Genomic DNA, 6,000 nt, shown 5'->3' with positions numbered 1-6,000 from the left:
GTGTGACTAATTTGCCTAGGACAGTATCAGTTTACAGCAGTTCTCCTAGCCTCATTGTTAATAGTGCTTCCTTTCGCAAAAGTGTCCTGGTTTAAATTTATTCATTTATATAGTCACATGCCCTATAACTGGAATTAAATATCAATTAATTTATTAGACAACCAAGGTCAACTATTTCTCCAGTTGGTCCACTCATCTTGTTTCCTTGCTCGCTTCCAGTACTCTCCCTCAGATTGTTTGGTTGTTTAAAATACTTAGATTCAAAAAAAAAAAATACTTAGATTCAAAAAGTAGCCACAGGAGACATTCCATTTCCTTACTCTTTACTTGGTAATATCCTAGTTTTTCTTCAGGACCCAGAAGACCTTCTTCATTAAGTCTTTCAAGACTTTCCAAAATAAAAGTAATCACTCCCAACTTCCAAACAATTCTGTTCATACCTCTCTATCAACATGTTCTGCATTGCAATTATATGTTTTTGTGTTTATCTTCCATGGCTCACTATGCACTTGTCCTGAAAAAATGGATTATATCATTCTTAATTCTGTACTTAAAGCATGAGAATTCTGTGTGCTTGCAATAAAGTAATTTTAATACCACGTATTTGCTGAGGAATAAAGGAAAAGAAATAACTGGATAATAAACCCATTAATTTGTTTACTTCATCATCCTTTTTTTTTCTTTTTTTTTTTGTGCCAGAGTCTCACTGTGTTACCCTTGGTAGAGTGCCATGACGTCACAGCTCACAGCAACCTTAAACTCTTGGGCTTAAGCGATTCTCTTGCCTCAGCTTCCCAAGTAGCTGGGACTACAGGTGCCGGCCATAATGCCCAGCTATTTTTTTTGTTGTTGCAGTTGTTTAGCTGGCCCGGTCCAGGTTTGAACCCACCACCCTCAGTGTATGTGGCCAGCACCATAATCACTGTACTGTGGGCGCCGAGCCAACTTCACCATCTTTATATTAATACTTCGTTCAAATAATTTTGCTCAATAGTTTCCATTGCATAGTGACTGACTTTTAATGATGGCTCCCAAGCCCAAGGGATCCCAAAATAGTTAAAATAGGTTAGCAATTGTGTTTAGACGTGGGCTTATATTATAGAAAAGATATCCTTAAATTCCAAAATGGGTTGCTTCCTGCTTTTTCACATTTTAGGTAACAGATCAAATTTGTGCCTATCGTGAAATAAAGGCTTGAAAATAATTGGATGATTTTTGAACCATAACATTACTAGACTGGGCGAGGGCTCATCTTTTTTCACAAGTTTATTATTAGTTTGGCACTCATCTGTGCAAATGTTCTAACTTGTTTTTCAGATTAATATGAGGGCACAAATGATTAGGTGACAATGTTTACGTTTGTTAGGTGAGGTGCCTATATAGTTATACTAAATTTTGGGTTTTTTTTTTTTGCCAATTCTGAGTTTTAAAAAATACTTTCATGTAAATTGATTCTGAAAACTTTTCCTGGTGTTAATCTTGATGCATTTTATTCTATTTTCTAAGGTATTAATAACCAAAAGTGATTTTAATACCTATTTGATATCACTGCTTCTTACAAATCATAAGGTCCTCATGTGTACCTTTCTAATACTATACTTTGCTTACATAGAATATTTTATTTCAAGGCCTGAAATTTATATTTCCCATGGAATCAAACTACCTTTGTTTGCTCTTTACTATTTAATTATATTTCTCCTATTTTATATAAGTGTCATCTAATTGCATTATTTCTGATTGGCTAACCCAAGCACATTAGCAAGAAAATGAGATCTACAGGAAATTCTGGTTTGTGTAGTAAGGAAGAATTCCAAAGTATTGTATGCTGCTGTCACAAAAAGACTAATTTGGGCGGTGCCCATAGCTGAGTGGGTAGGGCGAGGACCACATACATACACTGAGGTTGGCCGGTTCGAACCCAGCCTGGGCCAGCTAAAACAACAATGACAACTGCAACAACAACAAAAAATAGCCAGGCGTTGTGGCAGGTGCCTGTAGTCCCAGCTACTTGGGAGGCTGAGGCAAGAGACTCACTTACGTCCAAGAGTTTGAGGTTGCTATGAGCTGTGATGCCTCAGCACTCTACCCAGGGAGACAGCTTGAGACTCTGTCTCAAAAAAAAAAAAAAGACTAATTTGCTAATTTGCTAAAAAACAAATTCATATAATGACAGCTAACTTTAGTTTTCTCCATTAAAGGGAGAAATAGAGAAAACAAAAGATAGTGATCTACATGAAATAAGACCAAATGAATGAACTTTCTCTATTAAAGAATAATAATGAAAATTTCAAAAAAAACTTTCATAGAATATACATGTGCCTGGAACTGTTGCAGATACTATGTTACCTATGTTAACTTGTTTAGTCTTCACATCAACTTATTTTTTAGACAAGGAAACCAAGGCAAGAGAGGTTAAATGATTTGCCCAGGTCACACAGCTAGGAAAACTGGGATTCACACCTAGCCAGTCTGACTTGCATTGTGTCTCTGCTTCATCAACAGTCCACACTATACCCTAAAAAACAAAGCATTCCTCAGACAGAAGGCATTCTAAACTCAGGAGCTCTAGTTTATCTCAGCAGCCTTTGTTCCTTAGTAAAAATTAAATTCACATTTTAATTACCATAATTGTTGGTAATCCTGTCAAACAATACAGTAAGAAATAGATTTTATTGGAATTTTTCTGTATTATTTTATAAGAAAAAAGTACTTTAAAAAAGTCATCCTTAGGTGTGGGCAGGGGGCGATGGCTCACACCTGTAATCCTAGCACTCTAGGAGGCCGAGGCAGGTGGATCACCTGAGCTCAGAGTTGGAGATCAGCCTGAGCAAGAAAGAGCCAGATCCTACCTCTAAAAATCTAGCCAAGTGTTCTGTCCGGTGCCTGTAGTCCCAATTACTCAAGAGGGTTGCTTGAGCCTAAGTGTAGGAGGTTGTGGTGAGCTATGATACCACAGCACTCTACCAAGGGTGACAAAGTGAGACGCTGTCTCAAAAAAAAAAAAAAAAATCATTCTTGGCTGTGTGTCTTGGGTCATGCCTATATGATCCTAGCACTTTGGAAGACCAAAGTGGGAGTATCCTTTGAGGCCATTTGAGACCAGCCTGGGCAATAATAAGAGACCCTATCTCTGAAAAAAAATTGTTTTAAGTTAGTCAGATATAGTATATGCAGGTGCATGGAGTCCCAGCTGCTGAGGAGGCTGAGTCAGGAGGATCACTTGAGCCCAGGAGTTTGAGGTTTTGCTGAGCTATAATGAAGCCACTGCATTCTAGTCCTGCAACTGATTTTTAAAAAAGTCATTCTTTCACATTCTTATTGTTTATTCTCTTAAAGGAATTGTTCTGAAAAGACAGCATATTTCATGAAATTCCTTCTTAACCGAAGCAAATGATATGGTAGAAGGAAAAAGAAAGATGCTTAAATTACCAATGTATTTGAACACATATCATCTACTTTTAATATGCTTTCCTAAATCTCAGATGGGGAAGCTGACTTTCCTATAAATGTCAGATGGTGAAATATACATAACATTGATTACCAAACCATACAATGCTAGACCAAAATCTACTTTGCAAACTGAATTTTGAGAGTTGAACATCTACTACATATTGTTTAAATGAATTCAATACTGTCCTTGCTTACATAAATAGCATTGGCTTTGAAATCTGACAGGGCTAGGTACCAACTTCATCACCCTCACTTAATCAAATGTCACCTGAGTATTTAATATTTTTGGTTTTCAATTGTACATTTCATGCCTATGAAAATCAAGTTAATATTTTAAAAAATTGCCCAGCATATAATTTATGTTCTTGCTTTAAATAAATATTAGTCAGTCTCTCTCTCTCTCAATACCTTACCAAGTTTGTTTAAACACACACACCCTATATAGCCTAGGTGAAAATTTTAACATTATGAATGCTAATAAATAAAATGGATTGAATCATAACGATCTATCTAAAAATAAAGAAAATTTAAAACATTTTTAAAAGAAAAATAGTTGTTATTTACATGGGGTTTTTTAGGAAATCTCAAATTTGCTTCTTTTAAGAATGAACATTAGCCGGGCGTGGCAGCTGTAATTCCAGCACTGTGGGAGGCTGAGGCAGGAGGATTGCTTGAGCTCAGGAGTCTGAGAGTTGTTTGAGCAAGAGTGAGACCCCGACTCATGAAAAAAATGAAAAACCCAGGTGGGCGCCTGTAATCTCAGTGGTTTCAGGAGGGCTGAGGTAGTGGGATGCCCACAGCCCCAGTCTAAGGTTGCAGGGAGTGATGACACCACTGACTCTGCTCAGGGTATAGGGTGAGATTCTGTCTCAACAACAAGAACATTAGTGATTCCACCTAGCAAATTGTGGATTAAAACAAGATCAAATACAAAATTTTGAAAGAAAAATTGGTATGTGGTGAAATAGATTTTAATTGGTTTCTGATCCAGGCACAGTGGCTCAAGCTTCTATTCCTAGCACTCTGGGAGGCTGAGGCAGGAGGATCCCTTGAGCTCAGAAGTTTGAGACCAGCCTGAGCAGGAAGCAACCCCGTCTCTACTAAAAATGGGGGAAAAAATTATCTGGGTGTTGTGGCAGGTGCCTGTAGACTCAGCTACTTGGAAGATTGAGGCAGGAGGATCACCTGAACCCAGGAGTTTGAGGTTGCTGTGAGCTAGGCTAATGCTACCGCACTCTAGCCTGGGCGACAGAATGAGGTTCTGTCTCAATAAATAAACAAATGAATGAATAAACAAAACAAAACTTAGGCATATGAACATGAGCTAACAAAGCAGCTGAGAGTTTGTGAACCCTAGTGAACTCTAGTCACTCCCCCGGACCATACCCACATGTACAAACACACCATACCAGTGGTTTATCACCATCAGGTCCTGGGCTGATAATTTGCCTAGAACCTTTGTATCATTTGAAGGCTGTTCACAGTAATATACGTAGTATCTTAGTGTCTGAATGCTTTTACAAAGTTCCCATTTTATGGGTAACAAACCAATGTAAGTTAATCACAAAAGAAAAAAGACAGTATTTATTGTTTCTCTTGGCACTAACACAAATGTCAATTTACTCAATTTCTGGATGATCACCGTGTTTTCACCTTATTTTTAAAGTTTTTTACAGGACTAACAATATACAGTATGCCTGCCTTTTAAACATAACAACATATTTACCATAGGGAACTGAATTGTGGTCTCTGAAATGTTTATATGAAAGATTTTTTACATTAATGACAAAAATGGAAAACATTGACAGGAAAATCATGCTGGTAACCTAATGGGTCTTTAGGTTGCGATTAGGTAGACAACTAATATATAGTTACTCTAATTCTGTGGCTTTTTTTTTTTTTTTTTTTTTTTGAGGTAGAGTCTCACTCTGTTGCCCTGGCTGGAGTGCAGTGGTGTGATTATAGGTCACTGCAACTACAAACTCCTGGCTCATACGATTCACCTGCCTTCCAGTCGTAGCTGGGACTACTCAGGAGTAGTCACGATAACTGGCTCCTTTTTCTATTTTAATAGAGACAGGGTCTTGCTCTTTTTAGGCTGGTTCTTGCCTCGGCCTCGACTCTGTGGCTGAATTTTGTAAGATGAAAGATGGACGGGTCTGGTGGTGGTTAATGTGGATTTTTTTTTTTCCCCACAAAGAAAAAAACATTTAAAAAATATTTACAAAGGAGAAAGCTGAACAATTTTCCCAGTGAGTTCTGTCAAAGTATTATAGATTAATGTATCCATTCATTCAACAAATATTTGAAGGCCCACAAAGTGCTAAGCCCTGGGATCTGATGGCCAATTGTTTTCATCTTACTTATTCAGACACTTTTATTTCTATATTCATCTTACTTATTCAGACACTTTTATTTCTATACACAGATACATAATATACACATTTTTAAGTGGAACACTTGATAATTTTTGAATAGGCTTTCTTTTTTAGAGCAGTTTTAGGATCACAGTAAAATTGAGCAGAAAGTACATTGAGTGCCTATATCCCC

Source organism: Nycticebus coucang, chromosome 2 (assembly GCF_027406575.1).
Source record: "Nycticebus coucang isolate mNycCou1 chromosome 2, mNycCou1.pri, whole genome shotgun sequence".
NCBI lineage: Eukaryota > Metazoa > Chordata > Mammalia > Primates > Lorisidae > Nycticebus > Nycticebus coucang.
Note: the sequence above shows the minus strand (reverse complement) of the source record.